This window comes from Gadus chalcogrammus, chromosome 2, assembly GCF_026213295.1.
Source record: "Gadus chalcogrammus isolate NIFS_2021 chromosome 2, NIFS_Gcha_1.0, whole genome shotgun sequence".
NCBI classification, from domain to species: domain Eukaryota; kingdom Metazoa; phylum Chordata; class Actinopteri; order Gadiformes; family Gadidae; genus Gadus; species Gadus chalcogrammus.
The window spans coordinates 7,033,846-7,056,068 of record NC_079413.1 but is presented as its reverse complement, the minus strand read 5'-3'; the positions used below and the strand labels follow the sequence as shown (position 1 = coordinate 7,056,068).

Sequence of the window (22,223 nt, the reverse complement as noted above, 5' to 3'; positions counted from 1 at the left end):
AAAAACAAAACAATCGATGTCTTCTTACTGTTAAATAACCCTTTGACTCCATGGACAAGGTCAGAAATCTATCAACAAGCCAACATTATTACCAGAATAATTAGCTGATAAGGACTGCTGGCACCAACGAGCAAAACCTTCATAAAACCTCATCCCCTCATTCCACTGCCTGCAGCCATCCACCCACACTGGGTGGAGAGAGCTTGCTTCCTGTCATTTTCTTAACTGCAGTTCATACGTACTCATTAAAGAGCACACACACAGAAACAAACACACACACACACACACACACACACACACACACACACAAGGTATTATGTTCCCTTAGAATAGGCAAATCTGCCACCGCCGCGTATCTTGGCATCACTTTTCTCCCTGTAATAAAAAGTGTAATATTGCGAGGGAGTGTCCTTGTGCTATGAAGAGCTACAGGGTAAAATGCAGAAAAGCTACTGTCTTTTATTCACGGCAATATGTATACACAGTATAGTATCATCATATATGGATTGTATAGTATTCAGTATAGTATTATATATATATATATATATATATATATATATATATATATATATATATATATATATATACATATATATATATAGTATAGTATTATATAGTATTGTATTATATATATATATAAATATATTTATACTGCTTAGCAATAGCGATCTTGACTGGGACCCCTTTCCGGTGCGTTTTGAACTTCCAGGGACCCTAGTAGCGGTCACATCTGTTACACATTGACATTTGCACGCACCCCAGGATGCGTCCTGTTTTTGTCCCCGGGCCATCACCCGCATGACAGCGACGGTCACACACACACATCCCCCCACACACACACACACACACACACCACACACACACACACAAGGAGGGGGGGGCATAAATCCTTCTCTGTACGGAAAGGCAAAGAGTCATTGCTGTCAGTGCGTCTCAGCGCAGGCGGATATACAGTCTTGGCCCGTGAACAGGGTGGTGACGGCAGTGGTCGACCGCACTGCCGCTCTGCATTGAATCACCGCGGTCAAGGACTCTGTGGGGGTGTGGGAGCGCGTGTGTGTGTATATGTGCGTGTGTGTGTATATGTGCGTGTGTGTATATGTATATGTGTGTGTGTATGTCTATGGCTGTGTGTTTGTGTGTATGAGTGTGTGTGTGTGTGTGTCTATTTGTGTGTGTGTATGTTTGAATGTGTGTGTGTGTCAGTGTGTGTGTGTGTGTGTGTGTGTTTGTGTGTGTATATGAGTCTGTGTGTGTGTGTGTGTGTGTGTGTGTGGCCGGGAGGGACATTTCCACAATCCCACAATGGGTTCAAAGGCACGACGCAGATAATACACAGCTCGCTACTGTATAATGCAGTGACTGCTGCCCCTGACACCGCCGATGGAGGTGGCTGTGCGCACACACACCTCGCGTGGGAGGGTGTTTGGAAACGGCCCCGCACTAGGTCGAATGGAGTCGCATCTGAGTGTTTAAAAAGCACAGAGGTGGTATAAAACCAGAAGGCTCAGAACACATCAGTTTACCTCCCACCGCCCCGATGGCACGCTTAAGCGTTTGTAAAAGAGGTGCAGGGGCAGGCGGGGGGGGCTTGGCTATGGAATGTATTTGACTGACACAGCTCTTTTTGTCTGTTCAGTGATGTCTGGGCCAGATTAGCCACGCAGAGCATTAACAACAGAGGGATGGTGGACCCAGTAAGACGACGGGGCTGCTGCTGCTGCTGCTGCTACTGGGCATATTGGAAAGACTGGGGTGTGTGAGTGGTGTGTGTGTATGTGTGTGTGTTTCTGGTGGGGGAGAGGAGAGCTCAGTCAGTTGAATGGGCTGGATGGGTAAACACAGACACAGACACAGACACAGACACAGAAACAGAGAGCAAGGAACAGAGTAACAGAGAGAGAGAGAGAGAGAGAGAGAGAGAGAGAGAGAGAGAGAGAGAGAGAGAGAGAGAGAGAGAGAGAGAGAGACAAAGAGAGAGAGAGAGAGAGACAGAGAGACAGAGACAGAGAGAGAGAGAGAGAGAGAGAGAGAGAGAGAGAGAGAGAGAGAGAGAGAGAGAGACAGACTGTAATACATAGTCACACACGTGTTACAGCACAATCCCACAGAGAACAGAGAAACAGAAAAAGGGGGCAGGGAGAGAGACAGAGAGAGATACAGAGATGTGAAGTCACACACATGTTAGAGAGAGAGAGAGAGAGAGAGAGAGAGAGAGAGACCGAGAGAGAGAGAGAGAGAGACCGAGAGAGACCGTGAGAGAGAGAGACAGACTGTAATACATAGTCACACACGTGTTACAGCACAATCCCACAGCTCCAGTTTAACCTAGTTTTTGTGGAGCCCATAAATGCTCACATAAATGTTCACTGAACTGTGCACTACTGTGCACTTCTATGCACTACTGTGCAGGTACAGATGGAGGCACAGCAATACATGTATTTTAAGCCAATCTAAGCTCCGCAAAAAATAACCTACACAAATCTGCAGGCAGAATGCATAGCTTTCACACCTCACACCATTTTCAAATGGCAAACCCACACGGAAAGAGACACACAGACACACACGCAGATACGCGCACACACACACACACACAGTGACACGCACACACAGACAGACATACATACATAGATACGCACACACACACACACACACACACACACACACACCCACACACACAAAGAGACACACATGTGAACGCACGGACACACACACACCAGCTATGCTGCAACAATTGCAGTGGTTTGCCGCGGGCGACTGCACCAGTCATTAAATCAGCTCTCCAATTAGGCCAATCAGCAGGGAGGCTGATGGGATGGAGAGCCGGCACGGAGATGGGGCATTCACGATGGAGAGGGACGATATAGCACGCAAGAATCCGGCACTTCTTCACGCTCAACACAGTTTTTTCCGATTTGGGCCGCTTCTGCGACATGTTGCAACTCTGGAGTTGAGAAAAGGCTGCTTTAATGAAGACGATAAGCTCTGTTGTGGCCCATACTTAGCACTGATTACTGAACTATCTAGGAGAGAATAGAATAGAGGGAACGTCAGTGTAAATGCCTTTGACTGGACTACACACAATGGGGTTCCGATAAAACCTGAATGAATCCACAAATCCAATTAAATACGCTTGACTGTTCCCAGTTGTCTGGATCAAAGCCTCCGCTCAACGACGACAACGTAAAAAGAATCCACAGCTATGCCATGTTATACAATCCAACGCTACGCTTGTAAGAATTAGCCACAAATCTAAGAATATATTCAGAAGAGGACCATATAATTTGCTTTGATGACTCTAAATACGATCATATCAGGTTATGCAGGCCTGCATGTGGAGAATACTGAGGCACGAGCTGCAATGGTGTGTCGGTACATCTCTCCCACACATTGGTGGTTTGACCTATGTCAGAGCAGAGAGCGGAGATTGGGCTGAAGCGCTGTTCCTGGTTCCTGTAAGGTACCGCTGCCTTCACAGGCTAAATAAGTCCTTCGGCAGCAGAGGAGAAATCCTCGGGGCTGGGGGGGGGGAGCTGATTAAATTCTGCATTGGCTATTAACCAAGCCAGAGGATTAGTGCTCCAATTGCTGGAGCATGTTATCTTATCTCTTCATACGTGCCCAAGTCCTCCGTCCCAAGATGAATTATTCGACCATCACTGGCTTAGCCCAGAAATCCGGTCGAGCGATTTAAACGATTCAATCCAAACCTGCCATCGTGAGGTCAGACAGATAATATTACCTTGCTTGACTTACTGTGTTATCAGCTGGGTTGGCTGGGTAATTATTTCAAGTATTAGGACTATTTTCTCACGGCTATACTCTATACTTGATTTGAGACCCACATTCTCGTTGACTCTATTTTTTGTCAGCGTTGTTATGACGTCTAGTTTGTTGATTTCTTATTCGGTTGCATGCACGATTTCCCTAGGTGTAGAGATGTCCCTCCATGTTTTAACTTTGAGGTTAAACAGACTATCGGTCGGACTCTCTCTCTTTCCTCTCTCGCTGTATTCTATTGCATTTCAAACGGCAGACGAGGCACACTCTCATATGAATTTTCCAGACACGGTTTTAATAGAATGGCTTTGTAAATGGCTTGCAGTCGTGCGGAGAGAGAGAGAGATATAGAGAGAGAGAGAGAGAGAGAGAGAGAGAGAGAGAGAGAGAGAGAGAGAGAGAGAGAGAGGGAGAGGGAGAGGGAGAGGGAGAGAGAGAGAGAGAGAGAGAGAGAGAGAGAGAGGCACTGGGTCTCCATGTTGACAACAAGCAGTAGCGAATGGTTCCAGCTGATTTTCACTATCGTGGTATTCTACATCTGCAGCAGACGGGAGCTTCGGCCTTGAAGTTCACAGTCATCATGAATAAGTGATGAAGCCCTTCGTGTCTCCAGGTGTTCTGTTTAGAGTCGAGGTTCTTATGTGTTGCTGCTGATGCTTCACAATGTCTGGGCATACCAGCATAAGTAAACTGAATTCCATTCACTGCGCAGATGTATGGAAAAATCCTCTCCAGATGCAATTATTGTGTACGATTTAATGGTTGCAAGGTTATGCAATGAAATTACCAGTGGAGCCCAACGTTGACAAATACTATGAAAAACAGTCATAGCATATTTTTGCATGATTGTGAATGTTGGCAACGTTAAAAAAAAAAGAGAAGAAAAAAAAGGATGGTTGCCACATTCTTCGAGCACATTTCAGGGAAACAGCGGTGGACCATTCCCGCATTCCACCAGCGCAACCGGGATGAAACCACATCACCACCAAGGTGGTCTGGCTAGCCAATAAGCACGGCATCTGGCTGGCTTCAGGGTACAGCCTGTTGGACTACTGGCCCTGCTGCTCTTCTCAGAAGGGAGGGAGGGAGGGAGGGAGGAACAAGGCGGGGATCCGAGGCCTGGGTAGTAGGATTGAACTGATTTGGGGAAATAATCGAATTGCGATTTAGTATGCGATTTTTTCTTTTTAAAGTTCCTAATGTTCTGTATTATTCATTCATGATTCATTCTTCTGGACAACAAAACGTTGGAAGCAGTCAACATATAAACCACCCGTTCCTTTAGGCCAGGCCTATCTGTTGAGATTAATTGATGCATGAATTTATATTATAACATCTTTATTTAACCATTCATTGTAAAAGATAAATAAATACGAATCTTACTGATCTCCAGTCAGTAACAGTAAAAAATCATAAAAAAGAATAATACTAATAATAAAAAAATGAAATATATATATATATATAATATATATATAATAAATTTATATCGCAGCCTTTGCGATTTGCAAATCGCTTCCTATTACATTGCGATTTGAATTTGATTTATCGTTCAGCAGTCCTTGGTAGTAGCCCTCTCACCCTGACTGCCTCTCTTTGAGGAGGCTGACTTGTCATTTGGGGGCCGACAGACAGCCTAACAGGTTGGCGGCTAGCGAGTGGACTACCAGGCAGGGCCGGACACATCATGGCGAGAGACACTGGTGGAGGAGGAGGAACCACGCAACCACCAAAGGTGGAGGAGGAACCACGCAACCACCGTGTAACGGATGACCTCATTAGTCTGGCGCGGGGGGTGACTGCACACTCAAGCACAGCACTTCCTGCCCCCCACCGGCCCTTGTTCCTCCTCTTCCTCGGCCCTCCTCTCTTTCCTGTGCATGTTTTAAAATATCCGTCTTTCTTTTATGACTCCAGCTCAGCTTCCTGTTTAAGTTGCAGGCATTTTAATGGAATCCTGGAATTGACTCTTTTCGTTTTTTTCTGAAATGTCTACATTTTTCTTGGGCTTTCTGGTAGTAGATCATCCTCAATAAGCATGAACCCTTAGCATAAACCTTCTAAAAATATATGACTTTCAGCATTAACCGCTCCAATTATACCAAGTTAAGTTTCGTTCTATTTCACACTCCTGAATTTATTCACACCATTAAGGAAGTATTCAAGGGAGTCTCTAAAAGTTTTTCTTTCAAAGTCTCTCTCTCTCTTTTTCTCGCTCACAAAAAAGAGCGTCATACATACCGTAGTCATAAATCACCACATGCTCAATCTCACAATTAAAAAGCTAGGGCAAGGACGGCTAAATATGGCTTTTAATGACCACATTCCAGAGAGAAGACCACGTCCTCCGTCACGCCAATGGCTCCAGGAATGTGCGAATCGGTATTTAATAAGTAACAGATCTGGCAATCGACTCAAATAGAAGAAGCGGGCATAAATCCATGGCCCTTTCCAGCACACAGTTAGCTGTGTGACAAGTGTAACGCCATGTGACGTCCTTAACAGTATCTGATGGCCATCTGTGCATCGATTGAAAAAAATAACGTTTCCCATGATCTCTATATAGCACAACCGGTTGCTGATTCCCAACCAGGGCGTACACTTGAGTATCGTTGAAACTGAAACAGGAAGCGACACTGTACTAGTCGGTTCCTCTTGGTTTTATGTCATACCTGGGTATATGCTTTTGCTAACTCTCACGTGGCTAAGAGAGCATGAGGCTTTCACATGAATTTCAGCGTGACAAGGGTGAGAATTCAACCAAAGGGTAAAGGCAATAAGTGTACGCACGCACACAGACACACACATGCACACACGCGCACACACACATGCACGCACGCACACATCCCATATTTATTTTATGCTGTCTATGATCCCAGCCCACTGCAAGCTTTAGGGCTAGAAATCAACTCAGCTCAGCACCTCTAAAAGCCACACACACAGGAATGGACACAGACTCACACACATACACACACACACACATACACACACACACACTCACCGAGTCTAAACTAACCCGGTGACATGTGACGGGCTGTACGAGCGAAAGCAGCCCTTATGACATTAAGAAAACACACACACACACACACACACACACACACACACACACACACACACACACACACACACACACACACACACACACACACACACACACACACACACACACACACACGGCAAGAGAGACGACCGAAATATCCTCCACAGCTGACCCGGGGATCAGGTGTCACGTCTGCCTGGCACGGGGGCACCAGAGGCGGGCAGGCGGGTAGGAGGAGCGGGGTGGGTCTGGGGCTGCAGGCTGGGCGGATGGATTAGGATGGGGGCTTGGCTGACAGACCCGCAGTACCCGGAGCTGGTGAAAACTAATTATATTCCCCCTGGATCTTTGCTTGTGTTGACACTCAACCCTGTCAGCCTCTACTGTCCGTGTTTTCTTTTTTATCAATTTGTTTAACAGTGCGAAGAGGACAATTCCTACAGGGTGGAATTTGGTTGTGAATATCGCTGTCTCTCTGTCAGCGAGTGCAATGTTTACGAAACGATAGGAGCGCGTGCCACATGATATGAATAGTGCATGGGCGTAAACACGTCTGTTCTAACAGTGTGCAATGTGCCACGCTGTGTATTTATAGAGATGAATTCAAAATGTACTTTGGTGTGAGCAAGGCGGAAACTAATAAAGAAAAACATTTCCAAGGCCTACATCTCTCTTAAGGCCTTAGAACGTTTTTTTGGTAGTAGGAATTCACAGGTGGAACAGATCAAGCTAGTTGTAGTCACTAGACACGGGGATTAATCCCTCATTCCTGTGTTGACAAGAAATAGGAAAAGAAATGCAGATTAAATATGAACCATCCTTCTGCTTCTGAGCTTCCTCTGGAAAAGCGTCCAAGGAGTCATGTTTAAACAGTACGCCTGCAGCATTCATACACTGAATCACGGACAAAGACCATTGTGTCTCTTACAAAGATTACGACTTATATCGTTACACATGCATCCGGACTCAATTATTATGACCGAAAGGGTCAAACCTGTACTGTTTCGACCGTTTTGACTTTACTTTAACAAAGAGTTTTTTATTCAACTTTATTTGCCCACTGCTATTTGGTGAAAGTTTTCACCGGTGACTAATTCACATTGAATAATTTAGTCATAGTGCATGTGTTAATTATTAACTTTGTAGGTTGCCCCCACCTAGAGCAGACAGCATACACAGGAAGGCCCTGTCTGGCCCCCGGTGCTTTTATTCTTTTAGATGGTTGACGTCTGACTTTAAGGGTTGGCAATGTTTTCCTATTCAAAATCCCCTCCAAAAAACAACAACAAAGTCGATGTTCAATACAGGGTATTAGAATGAATAAGTGTATTGATTATTCTCACACTCGCTCTGTCTCTGTCCCTCTTCATTCCTCCTGTGAATAAATCAAAGTCCACCGGTGTTTCTACATGATTCACTTGCAAATCTGCCAGAACAACCAGAATATTCCAAGTTTTTAAACCAGATGCTCTAACCGCTGCTTAATAATAGTTTATGACAATGGTTAACAATTTCATTTGTAATTAATAGTCACATAATGAAAATATAATACATTTTAACGTAGAACATCTTCTTCAGACACTGGAGAATGGAAGGAACTTCACTTAACTTGAAAAACAAACATTCAATCTGTATCTTGTCTGATTGTAGGTTTTTTTTGTATCTCTAATCTCAAGGAAACAGCCAGCTGTGAAACCCCCCTCAGCGAGTGGCTATACTTAACTCACAAAAGGAAAAGGAGATAGGGGTTAAAACAATAGCCACCTCCCCCCCCGTGAATCGTCTGTGTGCATGCAGTGTGTGGGCACTTTGAAAAGTTCCACTGACAGATAAATCGTAGTAACGCACACTCTGAGGAATCCTTCATCCCCAGATCACACCAGCTGATATGTGGACACATTTGGGCTATGGATGCCAGCTCTCAGACCATGAACTATACTAGTCTAACTCGCATCAAATCTGCCCAAGAATCTGCCCCAGCAAAAACACTTAAAACACAGAAAGAATCCAGTGATCTCAGTGGTTGCAAAACCATTTTGCTAACCAACTTACACACATTGACTAAAGCTGGGGACCACATTCATCATGAAATACATGCTACACCAGTACTGAAGAGATTTTACTGACCCGAGTTTGAGACTCATATAACGGTACCTTTATTTTATCAGCTGCCTTCTTGCCAAATGAGAGTTCATTGTTTAGTTTACTTCGACAACAGGTTAGGATTAAAGCATTTTTTTCTTGATGAAAACCAATGTCATTGTTCAATTGATACCATCTGATTACAACGTCAAAGAACACATGCTCGAGAAGGCTAAAAGCCTTGCCAAACGAAGTGTGGAATTATCTTTCAATGACAAATGACCAAATCACGCCATAGTTCGTCAAACACCCAACCGCCGTAAACCGCTGACAATCGCTTCCGGCATTATTCCTCGAATCAATGACGTTGGTGCTTTGACTTTGGGACGAGATCTTGTGGTGATTTCGCCCGTCCTATTGCCCTTCAGGGGGAAGTCATTCGTGAAATATAACTGATTCTGAGAAGAAACGCACTTTAGCAACAAACCAAAAAAAAGAGCAAAGCAGCCAGCCTCTTTTCCCACACTCTTGATAATTCCAGATGCATCCCTAAACAAACAAGGAGCGTATTGTTTTTCAAGGAAGTCAGACGGTTCTCTCACTCCGGGTGAGTGAGTAAGAGCAGACTCTGAGCGGCGGCGCAGGCCTGACAACATGTGATCCCCTGGCTGAATAGTTTCCAGCATGAAATCAGACTGAATCATGTGCACAAAAGGCTGCATTGTACTGTATACCCCGGCATACGATGATGATGATGCTGATTCGTATGGCGCTGAAGGAGTCGATTGTGTTGTGACCGACAATGGCCACAACCGACAACAACAAAAAATAAGGGGGGAAAAAAGTGCACGAGCTGTCTCAGGGATTCTGTGCTTCATGGAGGGAAGTGTCCTCCTAAGCAGATTCTCTGTTGCACTAATGGAGTAAGGATGAGCACAAGACCAGCAAAACCCTCTGGGCCAGCAGCCGATTGCTGTACCCGTCTGTTTGTGTAATGTATCCTTTTCCTCTAAAGGCCTCGAAACATCACATTTTCTTGGAATCATATCACTTGGTAAAGCACACAAACGGTGTGCTTTACTCTTCCATATATAACAACTTTCTTTCCGGTTTAAATAATCCCAAATGAGAACCAATATGTTCAAGTGCAGAGTAATTTAAAGTTTGATATTAGACTGAAATTGCATTTCCGTTCCACTTAATATATTTCGAGCTGCTTATAAAAATAACAATTATGCAGTCTTTTCTTCTTCATAATGCATTAAACTATGAAACTGTATCACACTAAGTCATTATCCTAATTTCATGCAAATGGGGTAGCTCTCCAAGAAGACAATCAACAATATAATTGAATTACCACGGACTGCCACCGTGGCTGGGCGGACACTGCAAGCTTGACAATCCAAACACTGAAAAACGTCAAATCGATTTTTGGAAACTGGAAAGATTTAAAAAGGACGCATTAATTAAGCTGCTGCCACGAACACGACTATGAATGCTGCCGAAAACTTAAGTGACGGACAACTGCAACAAAACAAACTGTAGACGGACAATGGCTTATGAATGACCCATCGGACCCAAAGCGGTCCTGTGTTCAACTTTAAAGGGTTGTCTCTTATGACCAAATCAACCAGGAGGAGTAAAAATACCCCCACACAAAAGCCGTATCTATCAGCACTGTCATTTCAACTTCCTGTTCGTCGGGGGCCTCCAGCACACAGAGAAGGAGAAGGTAAGGTGACTGCTTGTTTTAAATAACGGGCTGAGGGGGTGGGGATGAGGGATGGATGGGGAGGAAGGAAACGCCAGAGGGGAGGATCCGGAGAGATTCACAAACGAATGGCAGGAAACGCCCTGGCTTTCGTCTGGGAGCCCTGTCCCTGCATCCTCCTACTCGCCGCAAAACAACAAACACGGCAGCGCACACAAGATGCACGGACGTGACGAGATCACCCTGCTAGTACGTGACCCCCGGCATGGCTAGGCCCAGGGCTCAGGACTCGGCTTGGGAGTGCGGCGATGTCTCATGATGTGCCACGATCACGTGAGGCCATGTTACAATCTACAAGGCTTGATCTTTCTCAGTCTCTCTCTCTCTCTCTCTCTCTCTCTCTCTCTCACTCTCTCACTCTCTCTCTCTCTCTCTCTCTCTCTCTCTCTCTCTCTCTCTCTCTCTCTCTCTCTCTCTCTCTCTCTCTCTCTCTCTCTCTCTCTCTCGAAAAGCAGCATCAGTGAGAGAAAGTAGGATGGCTGTGATCGCAGTACAGTCAGTGTGACATCAAAGCTGACATTTGTATTAAAAGGGGGGGGGGGGGGGGGGGGGCGCAGATGACAGATGAAGCGTGGTGTGCCTCCATCAGACAAAGGGAATTAGGCTGTTGAGCATGGATTCAGAGGGAGGAAGAAAGAGAGAGAAAGAGAGAGAGAGAGAGAGAGAGAGAGAGAGAGAGAGAGAGAGAGAGAGAGAGAGAGAGAGAGAGAGAGAGAGAGAGAGAGAGAGAAAGAGAAAGAGAAAGAGAGAGAGAGAGAGAGAGAGAGATAGGGAGAGCGAGAGAGAGAGAGAGGCACTGGAAGCTGTCCGAGTTTGTCTGCCCGTAACTGAAAAGCTGGCTCTCACAGCAACAGCAGTGTCTTCACTGGCATTTTATCCCTCGAGAAGATGCAGATCCAATTCTGTCTTGTCTGTTTTTGCAGAACCCTTTGCAACTTCAGTGTCTCTAGCGAGAGATATGTCAAGAACCTGGTGAGGTAGTTTAGACAGAGTTTAACAAATCCATTTTTTTAAATTATGTCTAATACTGTTATGTCGATACTTTGCAGTAATGGTTGATTATAGGGCAAAGCCACCCACAACATAGTTGCATTACACTTAAGTAGAAGATAATGATTTGTTTGTTTCCCTTGCAAAGACTAACTGGATTGTTGCAGCCTATTGTCTGTGAAATCCATAGCCTTGGGCAATATCTCTGCTGAATGCTAATCCCTGCAGCGTTCAATTTGAGGTCGACCTGTCATCTAATCTGGGCAAACCAGCCTTTGAAATGTTTTTAAATAAAACTCACAAGTCACCACTAACATTGACCAACAGTCGAATGAAGATTGGTGTTGAGTCTGCACAATACATGACCACCATCAGTAACTATCATAAAGCATTTTATTAAATAAAGTTTAAGTGTGTTTCCAAATATCTTTCTGTTTACACTTTGTTTTTAAAGCCTTGTCCCCTTTTGTTCCAGTTTGCTTTCAATAAACACTCTTTCCACAACTCTACCATTATCCATCCACTCTGCTTTGATTCAAGGTGTTCTTTTTGTCAAAAAAAAACAAAAAACAAAGAGCTTGACGTGACCTTTAAAACACCTTCCCGCACAGCTGACCAATAAACCTTTGCGACTGCGGGCGACTGTGGCCGACATTAAGCAGTCCCTACTTTTTCGCTGCACATATTGCATGCATAACGAGAAGCTAGTGTCATGGCCGCTTCGGCTAATGGAAGACAGCAAATCGACTCGGCTCGCAACCACATGTGACTCCGTTCACCGCCAGCCCCCTCATAGGCATCTGTGCATTCTCCAAAGTGTCATTGATGCGCTAATGACCGAGGCTGTGCAGGTGGAGGGAGAAACCTCTTTGTGGCGTGTTGTTTAGTGAAAACAGCAGAACACTCCTATTCACAGTGCAATCCCCTTCAGAATTAAAGGAAGTAAGAAGACTTTGTATTCGTTCTACAGATGCAGCACCACCTAGAAAAGTAGATAAACGTTTAAATTAAGGAAATGAATGTATTTCCGTTCTACAGGTGCATCTGGAGAACAAAAGTACATTGAAATGGCCTAGGTCCTAGTTAATTTGAACGTAACACGCAAGCCCGTGCCGGAATCTCTTTCTAGTCCATTAGGCATTGCAAATATGTACAAAGGAAGGGGAGAGAACAATGAAGGAGACCCACAGAAAGGGATTCACTCACTGTTTGTTTGCTGGAGAGCATTCTGCCTGAGTCTACGGTATCGAATGACAAACAGACGGACGGTATGCAGACAGACACACTTGCTCAAACCTGGAGAGTGGGATGTGGCTCTCACCGCTCTAGTTTTACACAAGCATTCCAACACTCTCACATTCTCTCCTAACTGGTTGATCAACAAGAAAATAACAAGAAACTCAACCTTTTGACCATTCCTAGAGTACTGTTTAAGTAGAATAAGATAATATGAAAAGTTGATCGGTTGACAGCGTGTTATAATCCAAGTGATTAGAGTTTTAGTACTATACTTTCGCTTGTGCAAAGAAACAAAGAAACATGGTGCTACTTGATGTGCTTTTCCCAAAATAACTGTCAAAGCATTCCCATCACTGACGCAAACACACACAGATTTACGCCTGCGGGCATGAAGATTATACCACTAGCTTCCACAACATCACGGTCCCAGATTCTCTGAGCTGCCGAGTGCCTCTAGCTCCATTATAGAGCCTTTAAATGCAACTATCATTAATGCAATCGAATGTACACCGATATCTGACACTGGGTCAGGCTAGGTTATAGGGAGGGACAGGAGACCTTGGGGAGCACTGAGGCCTGCTTCTCATGGGCTGGGCTGTCAGGAAACAAGGCAAACGAGAGAGAGAGAGAGAGAGAGAGAGAGAGAGAGAGAGAGAGAGAGAGAGAGAGAGAGAGAGAGAGAGAGAGAGAGAGAGAGAGAGAGACAGAGACAGAGACAGAGACAGAGAGAGAGAGAGAGAGAGAGAGAGAGAGAGAGAGAGAGAGAGAGAGAGAGAGAGAGAGAGAGACGAGGAAGGAGGAGGGTGAATGAAGCTCCCATCAAAGAGACAGGAAAGCTAGGGTGAAAATGGGGCTGGGGGGGGCCAGCACCCTTGGGACATCCGCAAGACCAGTGCGGGGAGGGAGGGGTGGATGGGAGAAGGACTCTTCTCTACTCCATGCTATTTTTAACTCAGCATGAGACTCTCCAAATCTAATAATGTTTTCCATAAACAATTCAAACTAAGACATACAACTTCTACTGAATTACTGAGTCAACGATTTGGCAGCGTGTCAAATCCCTTGAAAGACAGCTACTTTAACTCCTGGCAAAGGGGGGGAGGGGGGGAGATCCGGCGATCACTTCAACATCGCAGGAGAGCAGTCTTTTGGGCTCAATGTTTTCTGGGCGTGAGCGATGGGGTTGGCAGTGTTGGGCCGCGTTTACATCATCCTTTTCCTGGAACCCGGCATCACAAAGAACGGTCCGCTTCCAAGTGGAAAGGGAAAAGCTTGGCAGAAAGTGTTGCGAGGAGAAGCGACAACCCGTATTACTACAGCTGGTAAGGCAGGAGAGGCCGACATGCCACGAAGCACCCAAACAAGATCAGGTCAGGTGCTGCAACACGTTTGCCGCCCCAAGCCCCGTTTCATCAAATAAAGAATCAAACAGTGGCAGAGCTGTCGAAGAGATTAACGTATTTTATCTATTGAAATAAGTGTGACTATTTTGATCAAGTCACCAATTTTTAGAGAAGCGGGGGAAGGCGAAGGGAAGTTTACCAGATGAGTGATCTTCTGACATGGCTATTTCAACACCAAAAGTAATACACTTTAGTCAGCAGAACCCTATGACCACCCCCCTCTCTCCCGAGTCTGCACAACATCGGCCGTGAAATCCGTGGTATAAATAATGCTATAGCAGGCGATATCTATTTTAAATATATATATTTTGGGGGTCGTTCTTCAATACCTGGAAACGAAGCTGCAGACGAGTGTGTCATGTTCAAGTATAACTACTCACAATATATTCTCCTCCTAAACTCCCACTGCCCAGTGTCGTGTCGTCTTAAGTTCACCTCTTCCAAAATAAAAAAGCCTCTAAACGGGGCAGGTCACTGGAGGAGTCCGGAGCACACTCCCACCCACGTTTCTGGGAAAAGATGTCAGAGTGAGTTTGGCTCGTGGTATGCAGCAGGCGAGGGAGGATGACTGAAACTGTCCAGGCTAGCTCCTTCCTATCACAGCTCCATCCAGTCAGAGCGACAGCCCACCTCTAGGCGCTTGCTAGGATCGGCAAGCTAGGTTTGAACAATGAGTTAAAACAGCCCTGGGCATGACGACTTTGTTTTGCCAAAGATAGCAGTGTGTGTATGGAAGCGTAAGAGAGAGAGTGTGTGTGTGTGCGTGTGCGTGTGCGCGTGTGCGTGTGCGTGTGCGTGTGCGTGTGCGTGTGTGTGTGTGTGTGTGTCTGGGTGTGTCTGTGTGTGCGTAGGTTATTCTATTTAAAACTAAACTCCCACAGCCCCAGGCTACTATGACAGGGCGGGTGTTACTAGAATTGGTGCTTTGACGTGACACTGAGGATAAACATCTACACTGTGTGCTCATTAACCCAGTTGCTTATTTTTGATAGCAATTAGCAACAGTAGTTATAATGACAATAACCACAATAACATAACGTTCTATATAAAACTCTGGTTATATTGTTCGTAGTTTGAGATGTGTGGTTGGACTTGGCCATACATTTTTTCGGGGGGGTTGGAGTCATAAAAGGAGCCTGTCAAGAAACTTGACTCAGGTATTGGATTCTCCCACGCCGCTGGCTTGGCTTTATTGGGTTAGAGACGTAGCCATGCCCCTGCAGGGCGCACAACGTTTAAAAGAGGAAGATCAAAGTTCAACAAGTGTTGCGACTCCAGCGACTGCCGAGGCTTCTGGGAATGCACACACAACATTCCCACAGCCTTGAACTACGAGGTTATTCCGCGGTAACCCGGCCCAGACACCGGATCAGAGAGCTTTTTCGCCAAGTGCAACTGATTGATATTGACCTGGGTCGTTCTCTACCTCTGCTGAAACTGAGGGCTCACCCAGGTTCCATCCACTTTGTTATTATGGTTTACACATGTTTTGTTGGCACACAGACACATTATGGCCCAATTTTTCCAAGGCTTATTAGTTCTGGATTCCTTCTTTAATTACCGTCACTAATATTAGCAACCATCGGCTGTTGGCTTGCATTCTTAACACACCTTTGACCTTTCCCTCAGGAAATCCGGCAAACTATAAAGAACTGTTTATTAGTGTTTTAACGTCAAACAACCCAGATAAGAAAACACCCCGCTAGAACCCTGAAAATAAAACCTGCTATAAAACATTATCCCTTCAGAATAATCGACCATTAAAACACTCATTACGCTCATTCATCTTGTTTGCTTGTGCAGCGGCAACTGTTCTAAAGCACAGCAAGAAATCTCCTCTAAACAGAGACTTTGTTTCCCCTCCCTGATTTCTGCCGGCACTTGATAAATGGGGGGAGCTCCGGCACATGGCGGACGGGGGCGGTGACTGATAGCGGATCAAACTGCTTTGATCAGAGGCCGAGCACTGCCGGTCCCATTCTGGACCTGAGGCAGTGACTACTGCTGGTGCTAATGTAGGACGGTATTACATCACTACCACCACTGACACCACCCAGTCCCGTCCCCCCCCCCCCCCCCCCCCTTCACCCAGACCTAATTCCCTCATCCCCGCTCTACTACAGAGTGAGACTGGCGCGTGTGGACCCCTCCGACTACGCCGGTGAATTTGAAGCCGACATGGCTATGCGGGAGCCTTGCCCAGGGTTCGATGACAGCAGAGAAACCGTTCTCGCTTTGATGTAACTTGGCGGTTTTTTTGTACACACAAACCAAGCCAAACAAATGGGTTTTACACATCCTACAGGAACAATGCTGTTTACACAAGAACGCAAGTTTTAACGACAAGAGGAGGCCAACAAGCGAGATGGATACAAGGGAAATTTGGCGGTTACAGCTACTGCATTAAACAGGAATTTGTGAATTTAACCTGTATGCCAGTTGCAGAACACCAGGGAAGGGATGCCCATTTAAATGGGATAAAAAAGGAATAACTATGCTATAAGCATGCAACCGCTCGGATGATGTCGAGGTCCACCCTCCTTGTCAGCAGCGTTTTCACCTTGGGTGGGATTCCTCCATGGTGGCCACAATCCGACCTCAGTATTTGAAGTGACAACTGTGCTTCGATCCGATCCGCATTGTCAAGTAAAACAAGACATAAGTGCATGGGGGCCTTAACCTAGGTGGGATATTTTAGCATTCCAATTTATTGAATTTGCATAATGCTTTCAAGGATTTTCAAGGATGGACCCGCTGACATTGAAGTTCAAACCAGGTCCGCCTCAGATGGCCCGGCCGAGTGCCCTAACCTAAGCACTACGCTCTCCTGCTCCTGTATTCAAGGATTCATTATTTGCTATTCAGCAGGAGTTCTTAAAAGGACACCCCCAGTAATGTCAACAATACTATTCACGCTTGGAGTGTCATGCCCGCCCACTCTCACACACACACACACACACACACACACACACACACACACACACACACACACACACACACACACACACACACACACACACACACACACACACACACACATGCAATTGCACAAACGTGTTATTTCAAGGGCTAATGAGTTAAGGAGTTAAAACCTCCCCTCCTGTTTCATGGTGAACAAAAAACACAACCGTCGTGAAGGTTTTCTCACCTATCGACTGTAAGGAAAGATGCTTGGCATTCTTTCGCAGCTCCATGTGTTTGTCTGGGTTGTTCAGGTGTGCGTAGAAGCAGTTGTAACCTCTCTGTTTCGACGCAGGAAAAAAGGAAGGCTTATTGTCTCCGAAAGGTAGCAGAACAAGTCCGGTGGCATGTCCTACCTCGCGGGATACAGTTGCCTAGCCCCTCCATTTACAACATTTACACACGATTGTGGATTTTAATCACAGCCCGCAGTGACTCACATACCAGTTTAGGAGTTTGCAGCGAGACATTACAAACACTGTACTATTTAAAGTGGGATTCTGAAGTCCAAATAAACATCGGATTTAGATGAACATTGACTTGCTCGTTGGGATACGACAGCTTTTATATTTAAATGGTTACATATCTTTTGCAGAGACGTTTAATGATCTATCTATCTATAAGTGAGTTGGTACCAATACAGATATAGGCCTGAGCCATAGTCAAAATACTATCAAGGGAGACAGGTTGACCCAACATGGGAGACACTCATAAGACACAGTTTCAGAATACGTTGTGGCTGATGCGGCTTTGTGTTTAGACAAGCGTTCTTTGCACACATGGAACTATTCAGAACAATGACGCCCATTTAGTGTGGATTCAGAAAGCCCCTTGTCCAGAGACTGAAGGAAATGACCAACACAACACGAAGACAACTCCCATATTTCAACAAAAAAAGAGAAGGGACTATTCCGGAAATGCCAAGACTATTTTGAATTTAAAGAGATACTGCTTTGCCTCCTCATGAACAGAAAGACATGACTCCATCTTGGTAATGGAAACGAAGTGAAGTGTGTTACTGCATCTTGAAGTAATTAAGGCTTCAACCAGATTCCATCACCTACTCGCGCTTGTACTCCAGGGTACTTTGACACATCACATATGTAATGTTTCTGGTGCACATGGTTCAATAAAGAGATGGTGGAATCTGTTTGATACTTCTACTGATATAACGGCCAGGTCATACATGCACGTCATAGGCCTACATCGTGCTCAACTCTGGCTCCAACGTAACTGTCCATGATGTCACTGCAGAGCGCAGTTGTTTGAATCTTTTCAAAATATATATATTTTTTTGCCATAGAAAAGTCATGGAAAATGATAATGTAAGTATCACAAAAAGACCCGTTTCAGTGATCAGGGTACCGGGCCAAGGGAAGTTATTGCGCTGTGTTCCTTTTGAATACAACACGATTGCACGGCACTGGGGCCATAACTTACAGATGGACGGATAGTACTCAGTGACTCATGAATGCATGAATGCATGACTACAGTACCATCTACCCACCAGCCCTCCCTACCTCCTCCTTAGGCTCCAGTCTCTTCAAACATCCACACATACCAGCTAGTCAATAAAAAACAGCCTAAGCTGCTGACATCAGTCCTCAGTCACACAATCTTTTCATTTATTTACGATGATTAGTATAATTTGTGTTGTGTTCACACACACTCCGCCAAATATCGCATCCACACATATGACTCACACAATATAAAAAATACCCCCTCAGAGGCAGTTGGCGAGGACACGCACAGACACACACCCACACACACCCAAATGCACACACACACACACACACACACACACACACACACACACACACACACACACACACACACACACACACACACACACACACACACACACACACACACACAAGATGAGCATGACTGACCGACTCTATCAGGCATCGCGCCCGCTTGCTTTATCGGTGGGATTACATCACCCACAGTCATGAACACTCCACCCATCCAACAGATTGTGTTTCAAGAACACTGGGCACAAAACCTGGGGGGGGCCGGCCATGTGGCCCCTGCTACCGCAAGCACTGTCTGCCAAAATAACTCAGCAGATTCAAATACATTAAGTATAGAATTTCATTATAGACTGATCGGGTATTATTGGACGCTGTAAATAATCAAGTCCGATTTTTGGTATCAATATAGTGAGTTGTGGAATGTATATAGGGAACATACAGATCAAAAAATAAGTCGGAAGAATAACACTATGACAATCAACCATGTTGCGTTATTGGTGTCACTGAAAGACATGGATTTACAAAGTTTAGAAAATATAAATGCACTGTAACATACAGGGTCATATAGTCTAGATTACGTTTCCATTGTTAGAAATCGGATAAACATAATTTTGATGATGATTATTTATTATGGTTATCATCCAGATAGTTAGCCTATTGATTAGGACGCAGCTGATGCCACCGACATGTTGATATGGAGGAGTTAAGGTGTGAGTGAAAAGATGAGGAGGACACGGTCATGAGCATGAAAGCATGAATAAATACTGAGTTGGACATTACATTTTAGACATTCTAATCCTCTTTTGAAGATGGGATAGATTGCATGATGATGACCAATGTTGTTGTTTTTCAGAATTGAACAATCAAAATCTTTTGACAAAATACAAAGAACGTGGTGGAAAATGTCAAACCCCTTGCTTGAGCATGCTTGTAAAAGTGAAATGTCAAAAGTTTTAATTGGACGTTATTTTACCTGCTTCAGGTACCGAAAGCCTGGGGCTCAACTCATAGTCTATAACAACCTGATTATCGTACTCCCTACATACACTTTAGAGTGCAATACTTCCCTGATGCATGTGGACCAGTATAGACAATTTTACCATACAAACGATAAGTCAACACTACCAGACAACGTTTCACGTTGTTTAAGTCATAATTTGCAAGGCAAAGCGCATAGCATTGCACTGCATTAACGATGCACGTTCCATGTATCTCTCCATGTTCCGACTGTATCGTTATTAAAGCTGATACAGTGAATAATAATCACAAAATATCGCGTTTGGCTCGCCGAGCCGCAACCGAGCGCACGCGAGTCTCGTGTCGGCCTCCTCCCGCGTCCCACATTACGAAAGGCGTGACAAGAAATGGTCAAGAAAAAATCGAACCAACTTACCCCTATAATAATCAGCTCAGGCAAGTCAGTCCCGCAATGAAAAAATCCTTTCACGACGCTTTTCCGAGGCAGGCGTGTTAGATGTTGATTTGTCACATCATTCTGACAAGGAACCAAAATATAACGTGATACAATTTTTTGACGTTGAACCAAGCACCGACCGTTTTGGTGTCAATGGACTGAATGGTTTAAAATCGACACAATCCAGGATCGAGCATGATTACGCTACGGTCCGGCTTCCATTCCTCCACCTATGGACAGAACATTCCCACACTCCATGGATCCACCGGGTAAGTTTTCCTCTGCCTGCCGGTTGTAGCCAATTCAGTTTCACTAAAGCGCGAGCCCCGCCCTTGACTGGAAAATGCAGCTAAAGCAAGCCTGTCAAGTCAGCCCAGCCAATCACAGCGCGGCAGGGAGTAGCCGCTTCTCACACGGAGCTAAGCGTTGGAGAGGTGAGCCGGTGTGACTAAGCAATATCCCAATTTCGGGGGTTTCTAGTGTCTTGGGAGGGAGGAAGTCAGAGGATATTAGATGTGTGAGAAGTAATTTAGAAAAATAGCTTCAACACCTGATATCTCCGTTGGGGATATTACATTCGCAGATAGGCCTATGATTAGTTTTATTCCTGCAGACCACCACACGCCCAGGTATGCATCACAAAATAATGTCATGTAATTTAGAGTTAAAGTCTTAAGAGTTCATTTTTTATTAGAGACATCCAGAGCGATAGAACGATCAATTTATCTTTTCCATCAAGCCATAAAATGTGCAGTCATATGCGAACCACAGAACACAGTTCTAACGTGTCATCCTACATAGGTCTACTTCCTTAGGTCAAGATTGTACTGACTATTTCTGACGATAAAAACCGACCTAAAGAGGTTATCAGTGTCCAGTCAGTAATATGATTATTAAGTGTGCCAAGTAATAAAGGGATAGGCATGTACACACATAAAATCTCTTGATTCTACAATGTAGCAATTTAAGCTTTTGTTTTATTTTATATACATTTTATGTAGGCTACTCCGATTCTTGCTATTTTTGGGTAGCATCTTCATGGGTGAATACACTAATTGTGAGGCAATTTGGATACAAGTGTCAGCAAAATAAATATAACCTTATGTTCCACATCAATGCCTATACTTGGGGCAAACATTGTGTACAACTGCCATACTAATCATTAAAAACAAGGGAGCGTTACATAATAGTGACATTTACTACCAGAAACTCAGCCCTGGGTAAAATTCCTGAAAATAGCATTTTGGTGTGCGTTGCATTCCCTTACACTCTCCTCATTGTGTTTTGAGATTCCTTCCATACTTGCCCTGCTGGGATTTTCCAGTCATGTCTTCATCATTACTCACACAGTGGTCACAGAGGTGTCGCTTAGTAACTGTGTAACAGCCTGAGATTTAAGCCAAAACATGACCCTATGTAGGCCTGCTTTACATTCCACTGGGTTTTGTTTTGTTTATACATTGGAAACAAGGTGTTATTCCAAAAAGCAAAGATAACATAAAAAATTGTTTTATGTTCTAAAGATGAAACATAAAATGCATAACATAAAACAATGTTTTATGTCAAACAATGTTTACATAAAACACTAAAACGCTTGCATAAAACGTTTATCAAAAAACAAAGTTTACATAAAAAACCTAAAACATTGTTTTATGTTGTATAGGCCTATATGTATAATTGCAAGCGCAAGGGCAGTACCGTTCACCCAATACCTTTCTCCTTTAAGGGCAGCTCTTCTGTCTGGCAAAAATAAGCTCCCAATGTGTTCAGGGGTTCAAGGGCCCGACTAAGT

The 22,223-nt window shown here is 44.6% G+C and overlaps 1 protein-coding gene across 4 annotated transcripts in view; it reads right to left on the bottom strand.

Annotated features, from left to right (window-relative positions):
- Positions 1-20,738, bottom strand: part of rhbdf1a (rhomboid 5 homolog 1a (Drosophila)) — a 35,565-nt gene extending 14,827 nt beyond the window's left edge. For 2 of the 4 annotated variants that reach the window (XM_056578116.1, XM_056578144.1), the window contains exon 1: positions 20,411-20,738. The gene's annotated coding sequence lies outside the window, so the exon portion shown is untranslated. The other 2 variants (XM_056578134.1, XM_056578124.1) reach the window with 2 other exon arrangements.
- Between the last annotated feature and the right edge of the window lie 1,485 nt (positions 20,739-22,223).